This window comes from Diceros bicornis, chromosome 33, assembly GCF_020826845.1.
Source record: "Diceros bicornis minor isolate mBicDic1 chromosome 33, mDicBic1.mat.cur, whole genome shotgun sequence".
Taxonomy (NCBI): Eukaryota; Metazoa; Chordata; class Mammalia; order Perissodactyla; family Rhinocerotidae; genus Diceros; species Diceros bicornis.
Window position 1 is genome coordinate 34,536,455 of NC_080772.1, and position 14,818 is coordinate 34,551,272.

General features: G+C 37.7%; 1 protein-coding gene across 1 annotated transcript in view; it reads left to right on the forward strand.

Annotated features, from left to right (window-relative positions):
- The window catches only part of RALYL (RALY RNA binding protein like), a 706,869-nt gene that overhangs the window by 191,113 nt on the left and 500,938 nt on the right, over nucleotides 1–14,818 (forward strand). The window lies entirely within an intron of this gene.

Genomic DNA, 14,818 nt, shown 5'->3' on the forward strand with positions numbered 1-14,818 from the left:
CAGCTGTGAACGGGAAGTTAGAGTGTAAGAAACACAAACTTCCATGTATCTGTTGGGATAGGTGCTGTCTCACTCTCTCTTTCAGAAAGAGAAATATAGATACAAGATATAAATATAAATAGATCTCTCTGTGTATTACATGTGTATTCTTAAATTATGGTACACATAATTTATGAGTATTTATATTTGTGCTATTATAATTCTGATACACAGTCTCTTATCTAAAACCCATAGAGACATGTTCTGGAATTTATAATTAGAAAAGTAGGATAATGCATATTCCATGTTTTATGTAACACCTCCAGGAGCATTTGGTCAGCAACCCATAATCAAAATATTTCTACATTGAAATGTATTTAATATTCACGAATAAACTTTGCATTTGAAGTTTTATAATGTACATGTATTACTTACAATAAAATAAAAATACCATTAAAAAAAGAAAATAAACAGAATATCGTGTTTAGAAAATACACCTTCAAGGTTTAAAAAAAAAAACAAACTACAGTGGCCTCACATCAAGTTCATGCTAAAGTTGTCTGGCAAATTAGTTTAGATCAGATCAGGTTTTGCCATCAAATGAATGAAAACCTTTAGTTTTAAGAGATGTTTTGGATTTTAGCTGTGTGCATAATGGATTTTGAATATGTATGTGAATGTTTTGTCTGACTAGAAACCCCCTCTTTTTGGAAGCAGCATTTGGGTTCGCTTCTGCTTCCTGGTGTCTACAGGCCACATGCTTTGCTGGACACAGTTGCTTGCCCACCTGTGGGCCTTTATCTCCAGCTAGGACAGTCATATTCCTCCACGGAATTTTTTAATTCGGGCAAAGGCCTGAGCACACCTGTCACTTTCTCTCTGGTGGCAGAGGTTTGAGAGCTGTCAGGAGCCATGTTTCTTGCCTTATGGAAATCGTTTGGCCACACAGAGAGGGAATGAGAGTAGCCTGTATGGAGACGCAGCAGTGAGAACTGGAGAGCGTCCTGTCAGCACTGCAGTCCCTGGTTCTTGTTCCTGAAGCATCCCATTTGCAACTCTCACCTTGCCAACATTTTTATGGTCCCTGTGGAATTAATGAACCAATAGATTTCCATTTACATATAATCGTTTGAGCTGAGTTGCAGTTATTTTCATTCAAAAGAGCCCAAACCAAGAATAGAAATATCTTTGTTTAGCTGCAAATATTCATTTTTATATTTGAGCACTTCCATTTGTCTTCGAGTCCTGCAGAGTAACCCAGGTGCCCATTAATCTCTAAATGGCATGCCTTTTTAATCACAGGTAATGCTATGGTAACAAATTAACTCTGAAACCTCCTTTGCTTAACCCAACAAAAGTTTGTTTCTTGCTCACAGCACATCTAAGTCAGTTTGCAGAGAGCTCTGCTTCACATGTCACTCATGGGCTCAAGTGACAGAGGTTCCACCATCTTTTACCTTCACCATTGGGGGAACGTAGCCTCCTGGTCACTGCTAGAGGAGGAGAGAACTGAAGGATCAGCATTTGCACTGAAATGCGTGGGCCATGAGTGGCACACTCCACTTCTGTGCTCAGCCTGTTGTCCAGAAAGAGGCAGTGACTCCATTGGCTGCAGAGGAGGGCTGGTGGTGCTGAGTGTGGAGAGCAGTGCTGGTTACTTAGTGAGCGGCATCCACATTGTCCTCTTGGAATCCAGTAAAGTCTAGACTGGAGAACTGGCGTCAAACTTAACAATTGTGATGGACAAAACATTTTTCTTTGAAAAAAATTAATTGATGGAAGTCAAAGGAAAGGAGATTGAGAGCAGCCTCTGTGGGAGGCTATGTGCCAACTTTCTGTCAATAAGTGCTTCTGATTGGAGCTGTGGTTTCTGCAGATCGTTTCTCCTCTGACTGTGAATACTCCTCTCAGTTCAGTGCAATGCTTTCCTACAGATCTTCTGATCTAGATTTAAAGGATGGAGGAAGAGAACTTGGGGATGGGGGGAGCAGATTGTGGAAACATTTGAGAAGGATTTCTTTCTCCTTTAATCACTAGTTTTACTTTCACTCAAGCAATTACTTTAGACTGTCTTAAATCAGGAGTATATTTATTTTGAACCTTTTAACACTGCAAATGAACTAGCTGAGTTTTGCATTCTAAAAGAAGAAGGAGAACAAATGATACCAGTGACTAGGAAATACAATCTCTCACGAAATGCTTCAGTTTAAGCAGTTATGGGAAAGTGCTCTCCCATTAAAATACATTAGCCTATAGCAAACCATTAAAAAATTCTAATGAATCCTTCTCTTCCCAAAGAGAACTATTTAAGCATTCAATCAATTAATATAATGGATTAAAATAGAACATCATTTGGTGGCACAGTTTCAAAACAGAAGGATGAGAGACATTCAGATAGTGAACGTTCAACACAAGCTGTGATTTCAGCAGGGAGTCTTATTTGGCCTTTCTTCATTTTAATTCCATCAATTTCAAATTTTATTCACAGCAATGTGATACAAAAAATTCCAACAGTGATGCTGTACAAAACCCTGCAAGTTTCGAATAATTTTGGTCTTTGTCACCATTTTGTTTCTAAGGATATGCATTTATATTCTTTTGCTAGGAGGAATGACTCAGTATTTCTCCCAGTGAGCATTGAAGGTTAAGTTTTAAGAGCCAATGAGTATTTGGTTTCACTGTGTTTAAGGGCAATACTACTTATCTGATTTAACTTGGTTATGAGTAAAAGTTTGGGTAAGTGAGAAGACTAAGGTGAATTACCTAACCTCCTGAACCCATTGCTTACATAATAGGATTGTCAAGAATAAGAAGTTATTACTTTCACATAAATGAAAGGTGTTTTCAGAATAGTTTGAACTAATATGGGAAATTACACACACAACCAGACACACACACACACACACAACCTTACACACATAAAGTGGTGTTTTGTGTTTGAGTGTATACCGACCATGAGTCTTGTAAATGAGGATCCATGTGCTGTGTTCATTTAAATTAGTCTTTTAGAGTGGAAAGGGACAGAAACAGGAAGAAAGGAAACCAAAGAAAGTTCCAAGCTGTGAAAGAGTAAGTGTGCTGCAAGTGAAGATCAGTATAGAATCTTCAGTAAAGCTAGATGCGGGTGGTTAGCGCCGTGTGTTAGAACTTGAATAACTACACAAACGACAGATGGATAGGTGCTCAGAAATACGTTCAGTACCGTAAATGAGCAAACGTGTAGAAGCCTGGCGGCAGGGTGAGGGCAGTACAGTGTATTCACTTAGTAGGAATACGAGGTGAGGATTGCTGTGTGGTCGATAGGTATAGAAAGCCTCAGATTATCAGCGGTGGCAGAATTGCCTTGTTCCAGAGATATGAGAGAAAGAGAGTCTCAGTAATGAGATTATTATTATCATCTCTGGGTAAAAATCCTCAAATCCTGCTAGTACTGAAAGATAAAATAATTAGGCAGAGACAACCTGGCCTGTGATGTTGAGAATAGGGATTAATTGTGCTAACTCCCTTTTCCTCGTAATCCATTTCTCTCATGCCTTCTCACAGAAGCCCATTGATTTTGTGTTATGTTTAGTTTCTTAAAAGTCTCCCAAAATCTGTACACCTGCTGTCTTCTCCATTCCCTGTTACAGGAAACTTCTTCAATTCCCATTTATTTAGTCTTTACCATGTCCCAGAAGCTGGGCTAAACACAATGTATTTAATATTATCTGATTAAACAAATTGGTGATAACAGGCATTGACATTTTATTCCTCACCATGAAACATTTCTGTGGACAATATCCTAGGAGGGAGATGTTTAGAGATGTTTAATGTAAGATATTTAGTGATGTTTAGTGACGTTTTATACCTCTCACTCTTCCTCCCCACCAAACAAACAAAAACCACAAAACTACCCATAACTTATTATTTCCTCATTATATTTCTATATTGGATCTTTTATGATTGTGACAGCAACTATAGAGAAAATAAAAATTGGCAGCAACTGAAGTAATTTATATATAAACTGTACTAGAGATTTCAAGACTTAAAGAAAGAGGAATAACGTTGGAGACAGGGTACCTCTTGATTACTAGTGGAGGAAGTCCAGTGTTCCTTTACAGATCCACAACATCAAATAAAAGTTACTGGGCACATTTTCATGAACATCCATGACTGGAATCGACCACTGTGGCAAAAGAAAGGCCAGGTGTTTGCCTTCTGTGAACCCTGGCAGGTGAGGGGCAGACATTGACCTACATTCACCCCATCATAAGCATCCTCTTGGTGTTCGTTTAGTCTGGATGTGTCATTAAGAAACAGGAACAGTTTAAAATCTATTCCACAACAGCAGCCTGCGTACAGTAGGGGAGGTGGGAGCCATAGAGCCAGAAGCAGTTTAAAAACACAGTCTTCATGAGGCATCTTGGCTGTGGAGCTAACCAGCATGCTTCCTTTGATTTCTAAACGTTTTCAAGCCAGAATCACCCTCATTCCCATTGATTCTACGGGCTACCCATCTCCTATCCATTTAGGTCATTTTCTATTCAAGATATCCAGAGTCATTTTCTATTCTTTGTCATCAAGAATCTTGACTGCCAGCCACATACAGTACCCAAATACTGTAGTGGATACAAATTGTCCTAGTTTCCGCTGTGAGGCAAGTCTCTAATGAACCATGTGATTCTTTGCTGTTGTGAGCTTCTTAAAGTTTAGATTTATAACTTACCATATTTTTACTGCTTCCAGCCTGCAAGGGAGCAGTGAGCACATAGCGATGTTTAATATATACCTCTTGAATGAAAAAATGAAGTAGGTGTTTTATGCTAATTCAATGGAAGTTTGATCTTCACAGATTCAAAGACTAAAAACTATTTTATAAAACGCACTGAAGCCAGTAACATGAAACTATAGAGAGAATCACTTAATCACATCTTTGTGAAAATTGAGCACAGGGATGTTAATGGTGCAACAGTGGTATGCAAATGTATGCCACATGCTTTACTGAGGACTATCATTTCTAATGATTTTGAATCACTTTGCTAAAAAATATTGTAATAAACAGTAATGAACATTTAACCTAATTTGCTGAAGTAGATGTAAATAATTTATAAAGACAATGTCATCCAACAAAGGACTTTGAAAATATCTCAGGGTGAAATGTGAAGTCCTAAGCCAAAATGTATTCACTACTCTGTACAGTGGTCAATGTACCAGAGTCCTGGCTGATTAAACAATGTGACTGCCATCCATCAGGGCTCCAAAAAAGACTAGTAATTTCCATTGTCTTGTCTTACAAACCGATGGACTAAAAGATGCAGAATAGATTGAGGAAAGGTGATAGTTTCAGAAAGGGGAAAGCTTCTAGAATGCTCTGAAAGAATAAGTAAATATGTTTACAAGGAAAATGTACCATACATAATGTATTTGCAGCTTTAAGAAGCCCTTTATAAAGGGTGAACACACCAAAGACCATTTAAAATTTAAGTCGCCGTAGGATGGCATATTTTGTCGTGGGTAGAGAATTGACTTAGAGGCAAGAAACAAGGGGTAAAACTTCTTCGCGTGGAAAAATGTGGACTAAACCTCAGTACTGGGAACAGTTTCATTTTACATTTTTACAAAGGATCTGACAAGAATGTATGCCCAGTGTAATTTGTAATTTGGCAGATAATACTAAGGATTTCCAGGTGTGCCAGAAAAATTTCAAGTGGATCTGAGTGAAGAAAATAAAATTGTATGTGAGTTTTATTGTCAACAAATGTGAGATAATGCTTTGGAAGCAAGTGATATGTGTAAGTCGGAAGGTTACTGCTTAGCTGCCTACGTCAGGGTCAATTACTCACGCATAGTGGGGCCTATAACAAATAGTCCGACAACGACAGAACCCCCTGGTCATGGGGAGGCTGGCACATATAAGGCTTGGCATCTCCCATTGAGGAAGCTGGGTACTTGTCAAGTTGTGAAGATTGAGCCTCACGTGACTGGAATAAAAGAAATTTAATTACCGGAACGTGGATACAACAGAGTAGCCAGATCAGTGGAGAAACAGGCCAAGGTTGGAGCAGCAGTCACTGCAGATTCGCTTCACCCTGATGTTCGTGAATTTCTTCATTTCTTATTCGTCAAGAGCATCTTCCTGTCTTTCTGATTAAAGTTCATCTTGTCTGACCGTGGGGGCCAGCTGCATTGCGCCATTCAACATCGTTGAGCCTGACCTGGGGCGAAGCATCTGGGCAACTCACCTTACCCTGCTGGAATACTGTAGCAACCTTAGACCTCAGATATGGAAAAAAAGAATACAGTGAAGCTGAATGAGAACCACTGAAATGAAAAAAAAAAAAAAAAGACTATGGTTTTCAAATGAGAAAAGGATGCAAAAATAATCTAAAATAGAGTATTTTAGGATTAAGAGGGAGAAAAGTTAATGAAATTATGGCTGGTACTGATAGACTACACCCAGATATATTTTCCAGACTCCTGGAATGATTTGTGAAAAAATAATACATCAGTGGATTCTAGACTCGTGAAGTATCATGAGTGGTGTCAGATAAAAGTACAGTTTATTGAAGGGCTTAGGAGCCTGAATCCAGTGCCCTAAGGGAGTTCCATGAGCAGGCAGGTTTGGACACTGATATATAGAGTGTGTGTTTAATTTGTGGCTCTGATAACCCTCAAACTGTGGTGCAGGCTGGACAATAAATACAATCTTGAAGAGTTTAAATAAATTAATAGATGGTATAGTTATATCCATAATGGGCTATTAAGGAAAACTGCACGTATTGCTTTGGCAAAAAGCCTAATTGTTTTGAGGTGACATCAATAAGGGCAACTATGTTTTCCCACAAAAGATTTTTCTCTGTAGATAATCCATCCTTCACAGTCGGCGGCAATAAGGAATTTGTGCTCATCTGCTCTAAAGCAGGCGTGGAGCCTTATGTCTTTAGGAACAGGTGTGTTTCGGTTTTCTTGAATTTGTGCGACAGTCCTTTTCCATGCTAACACTTCTCGAAGCATCTTTATATTTTATCCATCCTCTTCTCAGATACACCCTCTTATCCTAGGAACTAGGGAAATAGGATTATCGTCATGTGAACAGTTGTGAATTCACATCTTTCCAAGCAAATGTCAAAACTCGCAATCCTCAAAACCGGGGTTGGCTGACCTTATCCCTAACCAGAGCTCCCCAAAGTTTTCAAGATATGAACAAATGATAATTACTGATGTTACCGAAGTTGTCAGTGTACACCATCTTGAAGAAGAAATAATATGTGAGGATGGTGAGTGAATATTTTCTTATGGTTTATTTAAAGAATTTAACAAAGAAATAAGATTAGTGACTGAATGATGGTGCCCATTTGGTGTTTTTGAAGTAATGTTTTAATATAGTCGCCTCTTTCTAGGACATGTTATTTTGAGAAGTTCTTGTTTGGAAACATGAACTGAGTTTTGTTCTTAATTATCCTTAAGCAACTGTAATCAAAAATAGATTTCCACTTAATTTTACCTTCCAGGTAATGATATTTATGCTCACATCCCTTTACACATTCTTAGTTCTCTGTAAACTGCAACATAAAGTTTAAAATGTTGTTTAGCCATCTGATTTTATCTCTGGTGCTTTGAATTCCCAGTATTAAAACAACTTGGTCATGACTTGCTCTGTTTAACTCTTTCAGTACATAAAACCTGTGATTAGACAAATTCTTATTTCCAAAAACAAATGCGCATTTGAGAGTTTAATTTCTTTGTTTCTTTAGTATTTTGTGTCTTGCTTAGACATATCACAAGAAATAATATATGTACATTTAAAATTCAATTTCATAGACACCAGCATCCCTCTGAGAACAACAGATGAGCTTGGGAAACTGGAGAATTGGCCTTTGTAAAATCTCACTATGGTTGTGGTTGAGTTATTTATTTATAAAACGGGCAAAAGACTTTACTCATAAACAATAGCTTTTTGTAATAGCGAACAGAGTCCAGAATTAGGATAATCATGTGGTTTCCACAAGATCCAGCTGACGTGCCATGTTGAGATGGGAACTTCTTGCCTTGAGACACTTCATTTGGCTTTTCCACTGATCTGCAGAGCAAAATAAAGCTCCTTACCCTGCTTTGAGTATGCTATAATATGGTGTATGATTACTTTAGCGTCATAGTTTATTGCTTCAGTAGAATTCATAGAATTTTCCTATTTATTGAGCGCTTGCCACATGCCAGATAGGTGCTCTAGCTCTGTATTTCTGTTTTTTGATCCTTTACATGAACTGCTGGTGGTCTGTGAACTTGGACTTCAAGTTCAGTTTTGCTCTTGGAAGCTGCCTGTTCTCTCAGTACCTGCTCGGCTGTTGATTGCTGCCTGTTTTCGCAGACTCAGCTCCGTGTTCTGTGGGTATGTCCACACCCCTTTCTCATTTAGATCAGGCTCCAGCCAGGAACAAGGAAATTTACATCTGAGCAGTACATTAAAAGAAACAAAATTCTAATTACCTCCTTGGGAAATCTCACTGTAGGAGGCATTGGGAAGATACTTAGAATTTTGGTAATCCTCCAATGGATTAGTTAATGATGATTATTTAATTGTAAGTATTATCGATAATAATAGTGTTGAGAGAGGTGATCAAATTAGCACTAGATTAAAGTGTTTTTCATGGTTTTAAAAATGTAGTTTATGTCACCTTGACTGATTGCACAACTTTCGCTTACATACAGTGAGGTCAATAGTTATTAAAGCTGTGCATGCAAGTACTTGTAGATAAAAGAGTACTACTTCCTAGTGTTCGTATTACTCTGTCAGCATATTGATGTATATTCCTGATATCAGCTTTAATAATAAATGCAACTTGAAATAAACTTAGTGATAATTTTAAAAATTTCCCATGGGTGCCAACTTATAAAAGATTGTCATCTAAACTGTACTCTCCTACAAGATCTGTGAAAATATGCCTTTTATTTGCTTTAATGCTGGTTGATTAATGTTAGAAGGTTTACACTGAGAATTTTCATGAATAACCTGATTTCCCAAGATGTTTAGCTAGTTGTGTTTTATCCATTACTCCATAAAATGATGAGAAATATTTTTTTTTTTTTTTGGTGAGGAAGATCAGCCCTGAGCTAACATCCATGCTAATCCTCCTCATTTTGCTGAGGAAGACCAGCTCTGAGCTAACATCTATTGCCAAACTTCCTCCTTTTTTTTCCCCCAAAGCCCCACTAGATAGTTGTATGTCATAGTTGCACATCATTCTAGTTGCTGTATGTGGGACACGGCCTCAGCATGGCTGGAGAAGCGGTGCGTGCCCGGGATCTGAACCCGGGCCGCCAGTAGCAGCAGAGCATGCGCACTTAACCACTAAGCCCCTGGGGCCGGCCCAAGTGATGAGAAATTTTAATGCTGGTAGTCTATATGCTTCTCAAAATATTAGATGATGTATTACTGTAGAAATAATATGCATTTTGGTGTCAGGCCTCTGTGAGAATTCTGACTTTACCCGATTTGATGTTGTACAGGTTACGAATTCCTCTAAAACTTTGGTTTATTCATCTGCAAAATGGGGAGAGTGATGCCTATTTCATAAACTCCCTCACTCCTCACATCCAATCCGTTATTGAGCCCTGTAATTTCTTCTCTAAAATCTATATAAGAGGCATAACATTCCTGAGATATAAACCAATGTACTTTCTTCCTTGGTAGTTTCTAGTCCCATACTTCTACATCAAGAGCCAACCCTGGGGCCGGCCCCGTGGCTTAGTGGTTAAGTGCGTGTGCTCCGCTACTGGCAGCCTGGGTTCGGATCCCGGGCGCGCACTGACGCACTGCTTCTCCGGCCACGCTGAGGCCGCGTCCCACATACAGCAACTAGCAGGATGTGCAACTATGACATACGACTATCTACTGGGGCTTTGGGGAAAAAAACGGAGGAGGATTGGCAATAGATGTTAGCTCAGAGCCAGTCTTCCTCAGCAGAAAGAGGAGGATTAGCATGGATGTCAGCTCAGGGCTGATCTTCCTCACCAAAAAAAAAAGTAGCCACCCCTGTGGAAACTTTGCTGGAGAGTTATTTTTGCATTACGTAGTGGATACTGTTTCTTTCTAAGTTCATTAGGCCATGAGGCTTCCTGCCTCTACGAACGAGGGCCAGATGATATAAGATAAATTTAGATTGGATGGGAAGAAAAATAGGAAAGCTTGTTCGTTTTTCTCCTATAGAATGTAGGAAAAAAGAAGTTAGCAGCCAAGCACATGTCTCTTTCTGTTTAAAATTCTAGATGTGGAAAGGGGTTAGGGAAAAGCCAAAAGCAGCAGGTGCGTGTGTCTCCTGTTATAAACTTGGGACAAGCCTGCAGCTGCACAGGATAGGCCAGCATCCATGGGGAGACCCTAGCAGAGTAGAAAATCAGTATCACAAAATGTGTAAGAGAAGAGAGGATCTAAATTAACCATCCCAGAGTGGCCTAGAGGGATGCAGACGTTTCTGTCTGCTTTGTGGTGGGAAGCATGATACATGCATTAGGAAGCAGTGTACTTGCATCAGGGCCTCCATGATGGAGCATGAAGCGTGTCCCCTACAGAAGCTGAGGGTTGGGCAGCTTTGGTAGCAGCTGAGGGAGGACATGGTTGATTTCAGAAGGTCCACCAGTACCACCAAGAGGCAAGCTGAGTCCAAATCGACACGAAGAGGACCTCTGGGTCCTGATATTCATGATACAGCAGAACAAGAGTCCATCGGGAACAGATCCCAGTTAGAGAAGCCAGGAAGACTCCCAGGGACCAGGTGGTAGAGAGATTCCAAAGGACAGCCCAGGCCCTGCCTCCTCTGCCCTAGAGGAGAGCGTTGAAGCATCCTTCTTCACGTTGTCCTGCAGTATCTTCTATCATTTTAGAGTTCTACTATTTATATCTAGGTCTTTAATCCACTAAGATTTGTTTATGTGTGTATATCTGTATGAAGAGTAGTCAGGATCTAATTTTACCTTTTTCCATGTGGATAATTTCTTGTTCCAGCACCCTTTATTAAAAAGGCATTTCTTTCCGTATTGAATTATAATCCACCACTGTCAAACAGTATTTCTCTTCTAAATTATCTATATCTGTCTGTCTGTCTATCTATCTATCTATCTATCTACCTACCTACCTACCTACCTACCTAGCTACCTACCTATCTACCTACCTACCTATCTATCTACCTACCTATGGATTCTAATCTATTCCAGTTGTCTATTTGTCCATCCCTATATAATTCGGTACTCTATGTTTATTTATTGCCACAGTTTTAAAGTTAATCTTGGTATCTGGCAGGGAATGAGCCTTACCTTTGTTCTTTTCTTCAAAATTGAAATGTCTGAGCTCTTCTTGGCAGTTTACTCTCTCATAAATTTTAGGGTCAGGTTCTCTAATTCTGTGGGAAGCTTTACTAAGATTTTGATTGAAATTGATGTCAATTTGTAGATAAATTCAGAGACAACAGGAATATTTGCAGTATTGAGTGTCCTCCATCCAACAATATGCATAACACCCTCACACTCTTCTTCTGGTCTGCTACAGTCCCTCAGTAATAGTTTGTGAATTTCCAAAGAACAGCTTGTGCGTCTTCTGTTGGGCATTCCTGGGCCCCTTATTATTTTGTTGCTATTGTGAAAGGGTGTTTTTTTTTTTTACCACTTATTGTCCCAAATCAGCTGTTTCTGGTATGAAGGCATGTTATTGATTTTATGTTGATATTTCACCCAGCATCTTGAGATTGGCAGCAATCTCATAAGTTCGGATACTTTACTGATTCTCTAGGATTTAATGTGTAAGCAAATTTATAGTTTACAAATACAGTTTTGTCTCTTCCTTACCAATTTTAACATTAATAGAAGTTTAGATAGATGGATCGTTATTATATTCCTAATTTTATGGGAATGTTTTTTAAATGCGTCCATGAAGTATTGTGTTTACATTTTTGGTAGCTATTCTTTATCAAGTTAAGGAATTTAACTTCCTTTCTTTTCTAAGAGTATTTCTATGCAATAGATGTTGTATTTTATTCAGTATTTTTTTTTCCTTTTATTGAGATTGTTACGTGGTTTGCCTTTTTTAACCCATTAAATGAAATGTTACTTTAGTAGATTTTCTCATGTTGAAGCATACTCTGGTGACCCCAACTCCCTTCCCATTGTACTCAAACTGCCCTAAGTTTACCTGTGACCTAATTACTAGGTCAATTAACCTGTTTTCATCCTTCATTCAATTCAGTTTTCTTGGTGCATCTAACATTGCCTGCTGTCTTCTTGATATAGTTTTCTTCATTAGTTTCTGTGATACTATTTTTCTTTGATTTTCTTTTTATCTGCCTGATCATTATTTCTGTGGCTTTTTTTCTTGCCATTCTCCCCTCTAAATATTAATGAATTTGTACATAGGAAAAAACTAGAAATCATCTTTTGAAACATTAAAGGCCTGATGTTAAGGATTACATACGTTTCGTTGATGATTGGAACATAATCTCTATCTAGTGCAGTTATTGAATGCCTCTAAATTATCAATCAATTATATGAGAAAATTAATATCAACAAAAGTTTATTTTTTTGCATTAGAGATATTTCCACTCTTCTGTCTCTATAATGACTGGGAAAATCATACATAAGAATGTCACTAAATGAACATGTGCTGGTTAAAATACATTTGGGATGAGAATAAAATATATGTTCTTTATCAACGTTAAACCAGCACTACGATAAAAAAAAAATACAGCAGAGAAGTTTTTTTTCTTGAAATATGATTGACAAATCTCTTTTGAAATAGTTATTCTTAAGATTGTCTAATTTTTTCCCAAAGTTTTACATTCCCAAGTAAGTCTTCATCTTGCAAAAATCTGTACATAATGTATACTGATACGTAAAGAAAATGCATCAACTAAGCAGATTGTTCAATGATGGTTTGGATTATCAAACATTTGCAAGTTAAATTCAATATTACTGTATAAATTTAAAGAATTAACTGAAATTAACATAATTTATTTGTTCTGTTATTAAGTAACCAAAATTGTAAAGTTCTTTAGGCTATTTTATAGGCTTATTAGGGTAATTGTAATTATTCATTTTTATTTAAAAATTAAATGATGTTAAGCATGCAGTGGTTGATGAATATAATAATATTTATCATTGAATTATAAATCATCTTGCCTCCAGCTGCCAACTTGAAATGCCAAGCAGTTCACTGATCTTCATATTTCATGTAGTGTTGAACCCTTTATGGTCCCTGTGCTGCCGTATGGAAAACAGCAATACTCATCAACACTTTATGCCTCGTGAAACAAAAGGCGTTATTTCCTTTGTGAGATTCCTTTGTAATAAAGACTGATCGAATCTCCTCTCTTATTTTTCTTTGTAACTTTAAATGATGGTAGGCAGGCAGAAGTCCCCATTGTGGGTGTTTGTTTGTTTTCTCCGTGGTAGTAGACTGACCACAAGCTCAGCAAGGGTAGGCGGCAGGTTTATCTTATTTGCCCTTATAGTCTCAGTGCTTAACTAATGCATGGTTAGCATGAATGAATGCATTTATTTTCAAATATTTTGTTTTTACCTTTTTGGATATAATTATTAATTAATATGATCCACCCCTAAGTCCTCATTACTGCTTGGTGCCTGAGGGTGTCAGAGGAATATTAAGGCATGTTGCCTCCTGTCAGAGGCCTTCAGTGTAACTGAAGATACAGGTTAATGACTATGGATCAATATAAGGCATTACATAATTAAGATCTTACTTGAGTATCACAGAGTATAAATCATGTCGGTGTTCATAAAAGAGGACCTTCCACAGAGAACGAGAATTATAGAAGTGATAGTTGAGTAAAGCTTAGGGGAGAAATATTTGCAACAAACAGGGAACCTTTGCTTTCCACATGTTTGGAGCAAGACATTGAGGGCTTGGGGAAGGAAAGATCGTAAAGCAGTGGAGGGGCTAGCAAGACCCAGGACCATTAAAAAAGAAAAGAGAGTGTTTGGAAATTGGGTGGCATTTGTATGTTGATAATAAATGATTCCAAAAGGCAGGTAAAATGCTTTTTATTGTAGGGAGTACAAAAAATAGGGATCTAATGATTAATGATTATTTGTGAGGAAAAGAATCATTGATGGTGTATTGCAGTAGCCAAAGTAGATTATAAATTGGATTAACTGACGTATAGTGTGGAATTGAGAGAGGGAAGACCTGGATTTAGGTGGAAACAGCAGGAATGAAAGGAAGAAAAAGATGAGGTGATTGATTTCAGATAGGTAAATGAAAAAGAGATGAGCCAACTAAAACTAAGTTATCATACTCGGGTAAAGAAATGAACTGAGGTTCTGTAGTTAAGAGATAGGAAAATTGAGAGATGAGGGTTAGTTTTTGATATATGAAATTTGACATGATAGCCAGATACTTTTACGGAAATGTCTGAAAGAAAGACTAAGGAAGCTACTTAAAACTATGTTATGCAAAATAATTGCCCTGTCCCACTTACCATATCAGATATACATACGTGTTCACACAGTTTATTCTCTTTAATTGTGCCTATTTCTTCTAGAACATTTCCATCTATGGATTTTATTTAGTTAGTTTTCACTAACTCTGATTTCTATAAATTATTTTATAAATGCTGTAAGTACATCAGTAGGCTAGTGTAGATATCGAGAAGAGTGAAATGTTATACAATCATTTTAAATACAAAATTACCTATTTGAGAAAGATATAAAGGTTCCTTTTCTTTAAAGCGGGGCTGATAATTCTTGCCCTACCTAGCTCAGAATTGTTGTGAAGATCAGAAGAGATGATGGGTATGGAAGCACTTTGAAAACTAAAATCCTTTACAAATGCAAGTTATCATCATTATGATTATAC